Raw genomic sequence first — 14,075 nt, 5'->3', positions numbered from 1 at the left:
GAAAATATTAAATTATTATAGGAGACATTCACGCATTCACCTTGGTTGCCTGCATGCTGTCTTCCAAGAGATTTCATTTCAAACTCATGGAAAGGTCGACGCTGGGAGCAGAGTGAGATCTCCAACTAGTTTTGAGGGTCACCTCACATGGCTCTTCACCTTAGCAGAATGTGCAGGCGAAGGAACTATGTTGAAGGAAATGACGAGAGTTGAAAGAAGGAAAAGAAAAGGAGCCCTTATACCATATCTTTTCTGAGTTTTGGTGATATATTTATGAGGCTACACAGATAAGTTCCAGAAGAAACCAGAACCTGACCATTTGAATTTTAAATAAAACTTAATCACACAGTTCCCCAGACATCCCTGTGAAATGAGAAAAGCAGCAATAAAATTCTTTGTTTGGTAGTAGAGAGTGGCTAACCCACGAATCTGTGCCTATTAAATGGTCTATATCTTGCTTTCTCCATTTACTACAGGAATACAAACCATAACTCAAAGGGAGAATTTGGTGAGAAATGGCTCTTGGGAGTTGGAGGGCGGGGGACGGCGAGTAGAATCTGGCTGGGTTGGCCAACCCTGTAAATGGATCACTGAAATTTTATTGATTCTTGCTATGTTTAACTATATACTCATCGTATTATACTTGGGGAAAGTAAGCGCAAAAAAGTAAAATTATCAGAAATGTGAAATTCTGTACAGTGTCTCACTATTGCTCCCAGGGAAGCAGTGCATTGCAGGTTTTGATGATAGGGCTTTAATTCACCTGCCGTTTCTCCCTGTCAGTGTCACCCAGTGTGGGGATCCTAGAAGCCCAGGAGCTCCAGAACGGTTTATAAAGTCATCTGTCACAACTTAGATCTTCCATAAAGATTAAAGCAATTAGGAGAATAATATAATTTCCATGTAATGTAATAAATGTGATAATGTATGAATGACCAAAATAATGAAATGTCAGTAATGAAAAAATATACAATGTTGAAGAAAAAATAAAAATTTGAATCACAAAATGTAGTGTCTGACTACCACATTGGCAATCTCTGTCAAGCTGGTTTATGAAGAAGCATGCCGATAAAGAGAGAGAAATTCTATTCTTTCCAGGGCTGTGTGGGCTGGGAAAGATAGTCATCCGTGTACATTACTGAGGCTTTGGTAGCATTTTAATAATTTGAGATATTGGATATAAAGTCATTTTTTATGGTTTATTTCTAGCAAATTGGCTCTGCCAAACTTTGCACTTGGTTTTAGGGAGATAGTTCAGGCATTCATTAATGAATGTTAGCTTCTCACAAATAGCCGATTTCTGCCTTACACTAAATACTAAAAACACATGGATTTTGGGTGAATGTCTAGTGTGTATTGCACATGTTGTTATTCTACACATAGAAAAGGAAGCTTGTACAGTGATCTCCTTTGAGAAATATGCCTTAAATTCAATAATTTATAACTACAAATTTCACTTCCAAATAAAAATGTTCGAATTTCTTTTTATTTTAATTCTATATTATATGGGTTAAATACGACCCATTTATATCTTAGAATTTACCTTTATAGTTAAATTCAGTTCTTCATTAAAAAAAACAAATAAACCTTTATTTCTCCATTTTAAGCAGTTTTTGTGATCCTGGTCAGGTAAATTCATTTAATATGTAGCTAGTTCCTATTATGTCAAAGGTATGTAGAGACATATTACTAACTGGAAAATTTAACATAATTTTTAAAAAGTTATTTTAGTCGAAAAAACTTTTTAGAGAGTTTTGTGATTCAATTTAAAAAAACAATGTTAATGACAACACTATCTCCCTTACTTCACGTTCAAAACTCATTTGTGGTTATGATTTAATACTTAAAATATACTGAAATATATTAGCATCAAAATCTTCTCAGAGCAAAGCTGTCTGGCACTCTGTGAACAATTTTGTGATTTCAAGTATAAGAACGTGACATGGCAGTGGGCATCCGACCCAACCTGTCTTGACTCATCTCTGCCGAAATAAAGACAGTCAGGAGAGAGAGAAATGATTCTTTTACCTTTCTTTCTGGTCATGGTTTACTCCCCTGTCACACTCATCTTTTCAGATAGTAGTTTTCATGTCTTTTTTATTTTTTTATTAATCATTTCAATATTCTTTACTACATAGTTTTGTCCAACCACTTTTGACAGAAATTTTATTTGAGAAGAATCATTATTGGATTTACTCATATACACATAGTACTAATGATTTGTACTTGAAAAACACTTTAAATTAGTCATAAAGCCCAAATGTCATTATCCTTTAAACAAATAACAAAGACAAAATGCAAGAGATGTTCTAATTCACGATGACAATTAAATTAAATTTCGTTTATGGAGGAGAACAGGAAGGATATGAAACATAAAAGCAGATGCAAGTTTGGTGGGGAATTGAGCAAACTTTGTGCTTCATTTGGATTATAAATGGCTTTTAGGTAATAAAACATCTTGCAACATTAAAACAAACAAAAAGACCTGAGTTTTATTACTGTCAAACACATTAAAGCCTATGGAACTGCTAGTATGGCTTGTCTTGTAAATTAGTCTTTATAACTTTATTAAGATGCATGTCATATACTGTAAAATTCACCCATTTTAAGTGTACAGTTCAGTGTTTTTTAGCATATTCACAGAGCTGTGTAGCCATCCCCACAATCTAAGTTTAGAAGATTTTTATTATCCCCAAAGAAGCTCCATACACAGTCATTCTCCAGTCCTGTTGTTCCCAGCCCCACCTTCTCTGCCACTCAAACCCTGGGCAGCCCTTAATCATTTACTTTCCTTATCTATGGATTTTTCTATTTTGAATATTTCATATAAATAAAATCATGCAACATATGTTTTTGTGACTGTCTTCTGTCACTTAGCACTGTGCTTTCAAGGCTCATCTATGTTGTAGCATGTACCAGTACATTATTATTATTATTATTATTATTATTATTATTATTATTGAATAATATTCCATTATATCATATACCACATATTTATCCATTCATGATTAAGGGAAATGTGGATTGTTTCCATTTCTTCGGCTATTATAAATAATGATGACATGAATATTCATGTGCAGGTTTTTGCATAGACAAATGTTTTCATGAGAAGTACTATTGGACATTATTTTTTAAAATTTTATTAAAGAAACACCTATTTCCAAGGGGCCCAAAAAACACTATCCAGACAAATACAAAGATACACCTGAGCACATCACATCCAAATAGCTGACAACTAAAAAGAAAGTGAATATATTAAAAGCAGCCAGAAAGTAAAGACGCTTGTATGCTGGGAAAAATGATTAGAATCAAGGCTGCCCATTTACATCTAACAAAATATTGATTGGATTTATTACAAGTATATATACAATATAAAAAATATTAAAGAAAGTTCTTCAGGTTGCAGGAAAATGGTACCAGGTGGAAATTCAGAACCATGTGAATGTAATGATAGCATTAAAATTTTAAAAGATGTGGGTAACTAAAAGGACTATTTTCAAATATATAGATATATATTTTAAAACTAAATTGACCGTTAATAGCAAAATTGTTAATGCATTGCAAGGATTATATGTAGAAATAAAATATATGACTACAGTTGACAAAAGATAGAGTAAATAGACGTTACATGTGCCTTAAAATATAAAATAGACTGTGATATAAGGTAGTGTATTTTAATTCAATAAGAAAACAACATAATAAAGAGGTATAGTTTAAAGATCCAAAAGAAAAGATGTAGAAAAACTACTGAAAAAATAAAAGTCAGGAAAGGAAGAATAAGAGAACAAATAACAGGACAGTTAGAAAACACAGGACAGTCACATCTATAGTTATATTAAATATGAGTGAGTGAAACACTCCACAGTGTGTCAGACTAGATAAAAAAGCAAGTTCAAAGTATATACTGTTTGAAAAGAGACACAAACATATAAATAAACGAGGTTAAATTGAAAAAAATGGAAAATAACATGCAATGTAAAGTCCAGCATAAGAAATATGAAGTAACTGTATTAATACCAGAAAAAAATAGGTTTTCAAACAAAGAATGTTACCAAATGTAGAGCAGGATATTGCATAATAATGAAAGGGCCAATTAATCATTAAATTAGATGATAAGATATCTAGAAAATATTAATGTTTGACACTTAACATGTTTCTGAACTAGAACTTGTCAGAACATGGCCCACAGGCTGCCACACCATCGTGCCTCTTTGTTTCTGTAATGTCTGTTATTGTGTTCATGCTACGACTGGTCACGTCATCACCCATCCAAGAAATGCAAATTATACCCACTGAGTTATCACTTCATCTCCTAAAATAACTAAAATTACAACACACGGTACCAAATATTGACAAGGATGTGGAGCAGTAAGAACTCTAGTAAATGGCCTGTGGAGTATAAACACTACAGCTACTTTGGAAAACGCTGGTAGTTGTTTCTAAAGTTAAACATGCTTGCATCCTTTGACCGAAGTATTTCATTCCTAGGTATTTACCCAAGAGAAATAATAACATATATCAACAACAACAAAAATGAAATATTATCGAAGAGTATTTATACCAATTTTGCTTATATTTATTCTAAACTGAAAATAATCCAGTGTCCACCAGCACAAGATGGATGAGCAGTGTGGTTTAGTCATACAATGGAATACTACCCAGCAACAAAAAGGAACAGACAGGTGCAAACAGCTCGGATCAATCTCAGAAAATCGTGTTGAAGTCAGACACATGAAACTACAAGTCTTTTCATTTATGTGGAATTGATGAATAAACAAAGCAGATTATGTCGATACAGTCAGAACAACGCTCGCCTCTGGTAGGACTGTGAAAGAACATAGGACGCTTTCTCAGGTGACTCAGATGTTCTTTGCATCAATCGAGATAGTGGCTGTACAGATAAACATATTTGTCAAAATTCATAAAAGTATACATTAAGGTGTGTATTGTAGGTAAACATTTCAATTCGTAAAAGTACTAGAGGTTCAAAAAGAAGCGTATGGAATGAATGCAATAGAAAGAGTAGCAGTGTTCAAAAATAATCCGCAATATATTTACATGTTTCCGAAATCTGAAACGGAAATGAATGAGGTGTTCATCAAAGATGAAAATTAAAGGAACTAAATGTGATTCAAGTGTCAAGAGAAATGTCTGCTGCACCTCAATCTTGTGAAGTAAATAAGATTTAGATGAAACTACAAGAAATTTATACTAGTGGAAATTGTTAGAAAAAAAAACAAGAAAAAACATATAATATTAATTATGGGTTATCTGCAAACATGATTCAATTGAATTAACACATAAAGTACCTGAATATTAACTATATTTAGTTCCACAAAAATCTAGAAAGCAAAGCCTGTAATTGATCAGAAATCAATGTGATATAGCTCTCATTCTCAAACTTGTTTTCAGATAATGTCTAAAGAAATAGTTATTGGCCATTGTCATTAATTATACAATGACTATAAAATAAAGGGTAATTTTTTACTGAATACTAATTGCTAAATGGTAATATTAATAATTCTGGTAATGATTAAACTGTTCCCTTTTTCTCTATTTTAATTGAGGTATAATTGACATAAACATTAGTTTCAGTTGTACGTCATAATGATTCAGTATTTATATAGATTACTATTTCTTTTATATTTTAATAACTTTTAGGTATAGAAATAACACGTTTGTGGAAGACAATTTTAAAAATATGAGAAGTTTAATAAAATACAATTACTATACTCTTCAAGGTATTACTATTTTTTGTTTATTAAATCTCAAAAAAATGCATTCAAAATATGTGTTTTTTTCTACAGAATTGAACTCAGGCTTTTTCATCCTGATTCTCCTCTAAATGGAAACTTACCTTCTCGATTTTTAGAGGAGTGATTATCTCTTTCTTACTTCACATGACTCTGATGGGAAAAGCCCATGCCCTCGGCCTCAAGAGTGGGCATAGGCTTAAACTAGCAAATTGAACATTTCCCTAGGATATGCCCTACAGAATTCTTTAAAACCTTCTTTGGATACAACTCCAGGGAAGAAAATCCTTGCTTTAATGTTTGCTAAGCCTCCTGATATAAACTTGGGAGTTTCAGTGGGCAGCCCTGACCCCATGGAAAAATGCAGTCTGCCAACACTCCGAGCAAGAATGCCAGAGAGCAGGACAAAGGGGAAAAAAACCAAAACACTCAGACATCTGGTAAACGGTAGACATGGCAAGAATGTCTGACTTCGGTGTAAATTTTAGCTACAGTACCGCTTCTGTAGGACTGTGTATATTTATGTGTTTATAATTAAAGCAATCTTTTAACTTTTTCAAAAAATAATGTGGCAAGTCGTTTTAAACGAACATCTAATTAGAGCAATTTTTCAGTTCAAGTATATATATTAAAAATCTGGGTGTGCTGTTCATACCATTAACTTGCATTACTCCTTTTAGCCTTGTATTTTCAAGTGTACATATATGATCTTCAGTTTGCAATATCTTTACTTAATGCATTTTTTTCAAACAATAATTTATAACACATGAGTAATTGTTGTCAAAAAGGCCCAAGTTGACAAGGACTCTTTCCTTGGCCAAACTGATCAAGCTCCTGAGTCGTCTTCTAGAACCCTCTGGATACTTCCTGGTTAAATCCAGCTTTGACAAAACCCTGCTGGGCCAGTTTAGCAAGAACCCCACCCCCCTCTTGGTGTTTAATTATCCTTGATATGGCCACAGGCTCCTCCCCCTCCACCACTCTCCCCAGCCTGTCTGCAGCAGCAGTCCTGATAGATGGCTTTGCCAGAACCCCGCCTTGGCCATGTCATTTCTTCTTCATAATTTTCCATCCACTGACCCCCATCCTCCTTATTGGCTGTGAACTCCAACTTGCGCGTTCTGCATTTGGCATTGAGCCCAGTCTCTCCCCAACTAGAAGACTCTGTTACAGTGGAGCTTTCACCTACTGCGACGGTCTCGAATAAAATCTGCCTTACCATATTTAACAACTGTCATGGATAATTTTTCTTTAACAGTGTATTAACATAGCTTCACTGTTTGATTATCAAACCTCTTAATTAAATCTTTAATTCTGGTTATTATGGGAGAACTTTCACAATCCTGATAAAGCATATTAATGAACTATGTCTAGTATATAGAATAAGTATAGTATAGCGATAAATAGTATGAATTTTGGAATCAGGCAGACTGGGTATGACCTTGTATCACAGAGGTAGGCATAACCTTCTGTAAACTCCTTACCATCATTGTCAGTTTCTTCATCTGTGAATGCCACAAAATTAACATTTGCGAGGACTAAATTGGATAGCACATGAATGGTAGAACCCGCCTTTTGCTCAATAAATATCTCAGCCCATCCTTCCTAGTTTAGTAGTAAGGGCCGAGGTGTAACGAGCCACATGGGCACCTAACCAGTTCCTCCTTTGCAGGTGCACGTAGTTCTGCTACGATGTTTTATTCCACGGAATATGAGCAGTGGTGATGTGTAAAGGTTCAAGTCTTGCATATAGAACATAGAATGGCCTCTTCATTTCTCTCCTTCGCATACATGAACATATATTTAAATATCATATTCATATATGTATGCATACGTGTGGGTGTATTACTTGCATGTTTGTATATGAAATAGTATCCTTAAATGCTAGTACCACCTAATATTTAGAAGGCCATCTGTAATCACATTACTTCTATGGTAAGTGATGTGTGAACCATAATCAGGGATTGAGAAATTCCTCAGAGATCTGATCTGAGGCAAAGCCATTATGAATTGCCCATGCATTGAAATTTAACCTCTTGTCCCCATGGAAAACTCAAGGAATTAGTATTCAGTATTATTAGATAAGAATTTAAATACATGATTTGTCCATGACTTTAATACAATTTAGATTGTAAATTATAAGATATTATGTACCACAATTATACTACATAAATAATGGATAGGAAGAATCAAGGTAGAGAAAATTATTGTACCAGTAATTTAAAAAGATCTAATTTGATATAGTCGGAAAAAAAAATTCTTTAAGGCAATGTTGTCTACACTGCTAAATGGATTGGGAATTTAAAGAAAAAAACTTCTAAGGAAAATTACTTTCTGTAGGTCCATAAATGCCCCATAATTTTTCAGAGTAATATATATTCTTTAAATGGATAATTAAGATGTAATTATACTTCATTGACTATTGCTAAGCCATTGGGAGATAAAGGAATAGTTTAGACATTATCTATAAGGCAAATAGATATTAAGATATTTACTCATAGTTATTAAAAATAGTCACTTAAATTATTAAGCTTAATTTATATTATCAGTGGACGCAGGGCAACAAAACAGAAACGGAGCAGGTAATTGTTTAGTGGTACATACTAAATAAATGCTTATCTTTGGCAATGCTAAATGAATGAAGAATGAGCTCTAAAATAAATACAATAATTATTTGCATAAGAGTAAATGGTCTTATAAATAATACTTGCCAATGTTAAATAACTAACGAAAAATTATGTTAAACGACGCTTCAGGCAATGTTATAGTTTCCGTCTAAATCACATTCATACCAGTTCTAATTTTTCTCTCTCTTCTCTGCCTCCCCCTTTTATGTCAGCCCAGTATAATCTGACTTTTGGCCCCACCACTGTAAAAAAAAACAATTGTTCATTCAAAGTTCAAAAAATGGTGTCTTCTTGGCCAAAATGAATTAAAACAATGTTAGTTGCATTTGACTTCTCCGTCGCATGTTCTCAAAACTCCCTCCTCCCTGAATGTCTGTGGCTCCACTTCTGTGTCCCTAACTGTCCCCTGCAGTCTTCCCATACTTGTAGATGCCCCTGATTAAGACTCTGCTCTGTAAACATTCTCAGCAGTCCTCGTGGCTTTCATGATCATGTACATCCCGACACATTCCGCAATGTAGAATAAATCACTCAGTGGATTTTGTTGATTTTAGTTTCTGTAAAATATTGCCGCATTTGTTTCTGGTGGTCATCCATCCTACCACCTCTGACCAAGCTAGTAGCATCCACGACATTATTTCAGGAGCTTCTGGTGTCTTCTCTCAGTGGTCACTCTTCTTAGAGCCATTTTAGCATGCTTAACAAGCTTCAATGGCTGCCCATTATCTACAGAATTAAAAAAGAAAGAAAAAGACCATGGTACATGCTAGCCATCTACTTAATGCATTAGGTATAGTACCACGTACCTTACATGCATCATGTTGATGCTAATAACTAGTTCGGTGGGGATTTAACTTAAATCTCATCTCTTTAAGTGCGTACTCCTCACAGCCTCAGTGAATGCCAAACAAATCATGATACACACAGACCTTCAGAAGCAGACACACTGGGACAGACGAGGGTGTCTACCTCCCCAGCAGCCGTCTCCAACTCTTTGATCTCTTGCCCTCTTTGTCATGTGGTGGAGGCAGACACGCCCTCATCCCTTCTCCCACTGCAGGTAGAAGTGATCATGTGATTCAGCTTTGGACAGAGAAACCCCGAGGGTTGTCTGGACGTGAGTTCTCTCTAGGATAAAGAGAGAGATGTCTCTAAAGAGATCTACTTTTGCTCTTACTGCCCTTTCTGCTTTGGTCATTCTAAGAACACGGCATGTGAAACTGCAAAGGCCACCATTTGACCGCAGGTGACAAGCCCAGAGATAAAAATCAACACTTTTATGTTGGAGAGGACAGATGGAAAGTACTTAGATTCTTGATGACATTAGCAACCCCTCTAACTCTGGATTACTGGTCGAGCAAATAATAAACGTGTTTTTTTCTCTCATGGTTTCAGCCAGTGTTAATGGTTTTCCTGTTATTTGTAGTATAAACTATATCAAATAATCAGCTACTATCCCACTCGCATCTATTTGAATTCCTGCATGTGTGCCATATTTGCAAATAGAATTAAATAGACTTTCTCAAACATGATAAGCATTTTCACATCTACATTTTTTCGTAGGATAGCTTTCTGCTCAGGTTCTTACCCCATACTTATTTTTCTGAATAATTTCTATCTCCTCCATTTGATATGTAGTAAAACTCACCTCTTTCAAATCTCATATGTATGATCAAATTCTTTCCATGGTTCATTGGAAAAAAAAAATTGGGAGAGGGACATGTAAAAATTGTATTTGCACAGTTGTCAACCCTCTTGGATTCTGTGTCCTCAAGGATGAAAAATCTGTTCACGTGTTACTCCCGTTTTAACAAGTGTCCCTATTAAAACTCCAGAAGTGCTAGAGGAATAAACAAATTCAAAAGTTTTAGTCATTTTGGGGGTTTTATTTTAGCTTTTCCCATTTTTTTTTATTATTTCATTTTCAATAGGTCAAAATTATTTCAAAGAGAATTTCTAGGTCATTTTCTAGAATAATACATTGCTAATGGAATTGAATATGAACCTGTCATATTAAAATGGATCTATTTAAGAGAAAATTCCTTTTCTCTGAAATAAGAGAGGATCTCTGGGCTTTGGCTTTATATCAAGAAAATCAGCAGCTGTATCCTTAAATCTACTTCCTCTGAAGCTACAAGATACTACTAGATAGGCAAGCTTCCTGTTGTACTCTTGCATTTCCTCTCTCGCAAGACTTTATAATTTATCACTACATTAAAATAGCCAGGTGGTCTGTCTTCCTCATTAGATTTTAAGCTCCTTGCAGCCAAGTACTTGGTCTCATTTATTTGTGTTATCATCCACATTTTGCACAATGCCTGGCTCATGTGTACTAACATAAGAATACCTTTCTTTCAAATTTATTCTTGTTATAATATCAAAATACTTCATCTCTACAAGCTTAAAGCATTTTTTAACATTTTATGTCACATGTGCCCATATAAATATTCTGTGATTGCATTGAATAGCTTTCCAGAACAGTCTACCTAAATTAATATCCCATAGTTTTGTTACTAATTCAGTGCGGATGCCTTTTAAGAGAAGCAGAGGACTGGGTTGGCAACGTTGTTATTTGCCCAGGAACGGGTGGCTCAGACAGAATAGGACCAAGCCTACCCCTGGGGACTACACCCAGCTCTACAGGGCGTCAAGCCCTCACCAGTTTCTGAAATCTCCTCTCAAAGACTGCAAATCGCATCTCCCCAGGGTTTACAATCCCTGACAGTCTGTAAACCAGCAGGTATCAATTCTGCCTCTAATTTATAATTACTGGGTCCACATCTCAACAAGATAGATCAGACATTATTGAGATTAGCTTTATTTAATTAGTAGACATGCTTCTCTATAAATATATAATAGTACAGTTCTGTATATAATGTCATGAAGCCTTCAGGTTTCTGTTTAGACCCCCCCCCCACACCCCAATTATTCTATAATTCACTTCCTGGGTCTACATTCTGCTATAGCTTATTATCATTAACATTAATAATGCTCAGTTCTATGCATATTTTTAGAGAAAATTTGTTTTTGCTAGAAAAAACACAAGGCGAGTAGGTTATAGAATGGAGACTGTCAGATCTTGAATTCTTATCCCTTCTCTGAGAACAGTCCCTATTATTAATGTATATTATTACTTCAAGTATGTCAGAAAAGGAGACAAACAGTCAGAGGCAGGAATTTCTCCCTAATTCACTCTGCCTAGCCAGCAAAATGTAACGCAAAATTATTCAGGGGAAAAATACAATTTTCTGTCATCTCTGTCATACACTGATAACAAAGCTACAGGCTAATATGTTTTGATATTTTTGTCACTCGTTTATCATGTGACCTTTCATGCTAGCATTAATACAGCTGAGGAACAGAGCAGATACACTGAAATAAGGGTGTGGAGAAGTCAGATTGCTTCTCTAACAACCAATGGTCAGTCACAGCAATTTACGTTTTTGTTTTTTTTTTTCCAGTATAGCCCTGACTGAAGAAGAGGAATTGTTATTAAGATTTGATATTACTGTCTAGGTTCTGCCACCTAGAATTTGCAACTTTTAGCAATGACGGGAATACTGGAGGGTTAATAAATTTCCCTTTGAATTATGATATTAATGCAATACAACGTGCCTGTTCAGATATTCAGAGCATATATATGAAAAAAAAAATGCAACCTAGACGTTGGAACATTGACTATTAGTCATATTCTGATTTGGTAAACCCAGGGAGCGCATTAAAATATGATTGTTAAAATTGCTGTGCATGTGTTCTGCAAAAACTGTTGATATTTTTAAAGTATAGAGGAACCAGAATCATTCGTGATACTGGGGCGTGTGGTACGGACATCTGAAAGTTTAATATATCTTGTGTTTTCTTTGATGATAAATGACACCTGGTTTAAATTTGCATGCAGCCTAACACCATTTCTGGCAAATGTCTAGTTTTTATGTTGCTCGTGGAGGCCAGACTATTAAAATTCCAATATAAAACTAATTTATACTTGACATTAATGAGTTAAGAAATGTTTTATATAGTACATCAGGGCAGGGAAAGAACCTTACAGGGATATACTGAAAGCAAATTATGTCTGAATACTACCATTATGTACAAAAATGAAAAAAAAAACCCTTTTCCAATCTTAGCTAAGCGCCAGTACGAAACTCTATGTTTTTAATGTTTATATTAAGGCAACCATTTTGCTTTCTTTTATACTGCACAGAAATGTGATAATATAAAGTATTAAAATTTTAAAATGTGTGCGTTAAATGTTATGAAAAAAATTATAGGGTTTTGTTACAAAATTATTAGTATTAATTTAAACTACCTCATTAAGCAAAAAAAAATTTTTTTTCTGTCTTTTTGAAGACCATTTTAAAAATACAAATAAATCAGAAAATGACCTTTCCTAAAGAAAAAAGAAAACAAGTAAGGGTGACAGTTTTATATATAAGAATTGTTAAGCAGGTCCCAGAGAGACTGTGAACATGTATACTGAATTCTTAAATCTTATTTTAATATGTATTTTGTAAGTTACAGAGCATGTTTTAGGCTTAAAACCAGTATTTATTTACTAATTGGATAAAACCACCAGTATAATGGTTTTTAAAAATTCGTTTTATTCTGAATTTTTGCTTATATTATATTTATCTTACTATAATTGCAAAATAAGATGAATTTCATGCTTCAAATCAGCTTTATAAGTAGAAATAATTTGTGTGTATTTTCTTGGAAATATATTCTACTTGTAAGTTCATGTATTTTTGTAGAGATATTTTATTTCATATTTATTGCATAAGATAATTTAAACTTGCATGCATCTGTAAAAATGCGCTCATACCATAAGCAAATGTAGAACATTTTAGTAAAATAGTAAGTCTATCCATGTTAATTATTAGAGAATTTCAGGAAAATGTTAGTTTTGTAAATCATGGAATTGTATTCATTATATGGTTTCTAACAGACTTCATTAACAAATACCAACTGTATCATACACTATATAAAAATTAAGATGACTTTTGGAAGGTGGCATGGAAGTATATTTTAATATAATGTTGAAGTCTCACACTGTATTCTTTCATTATACTGTACTCAAGCAAGGATTTGCTAAGACGAATTTTCATCTGACTTTTCTATCATGACACAGAACTTTGACATGGGAGAGGAGAGCCAGTTGGAAGGTTAGGGTGGATTCAGTGTGCGCCCATTTCATCCCTCTGAATCCCATGAACAGACAATCACCAAACTGAATTTTATAAAATTCCATTTTTCATTTATGTCTCAGGAGACTGAGAAGTTGGTTATGAGAAGAAAGTGGAATGGGTTGGGGAAAGGAAAATAAATAGAAAGGTCTCTACTCTCCAAAGGCAAATAACCTGTATATGAAGCAAAGACATCCAGAGACGTTTGTGTTAGCTTATTCCAGAAGGGAATTAGGCTTAGCTTCTAAAAGGCTTAGCCTCTCGGGGATGCAAACTTAATACATAAATGCTTGCCTAATAATCATTTAAGATAGTTTATGGAAATAGTCTCTGTCATTAGCATAATTGAAAGGACTTTATTATTTTTTCTAACATATAAATCTTATCAAATAAAATAGTATACTGCTTTTATTAAAATCTTTAAAAAGTTACTTATTGTAATACATATATATTTTTTTTTCTGCTGTTGTGGGTAGAGGATTGATGGTGGGTGCAAAGCTAAAGAGAACAAG

Source organism: Rousettus aegyptiacus, unplaced genomic scaffold (assembly GCF_014176215.1).
Source record: "Rousettus aegyptiacus isolate mRouAeg1 unplaced genomic scaffold, mRouAeg1.p scaffold_m13_p_15, whole genome shotgun sequence".
In the NCBI taxonomy this organism is placed as follows: domain Eukaryota; kingdom Metazoa; phylum Chordata; class Mammalia; order Chiroptera; family Pteropodidae; genus Rousettus; species Rousettus aegyptiacus.
Note: the sequence above shows the minus strand (reverse complement) of the source record.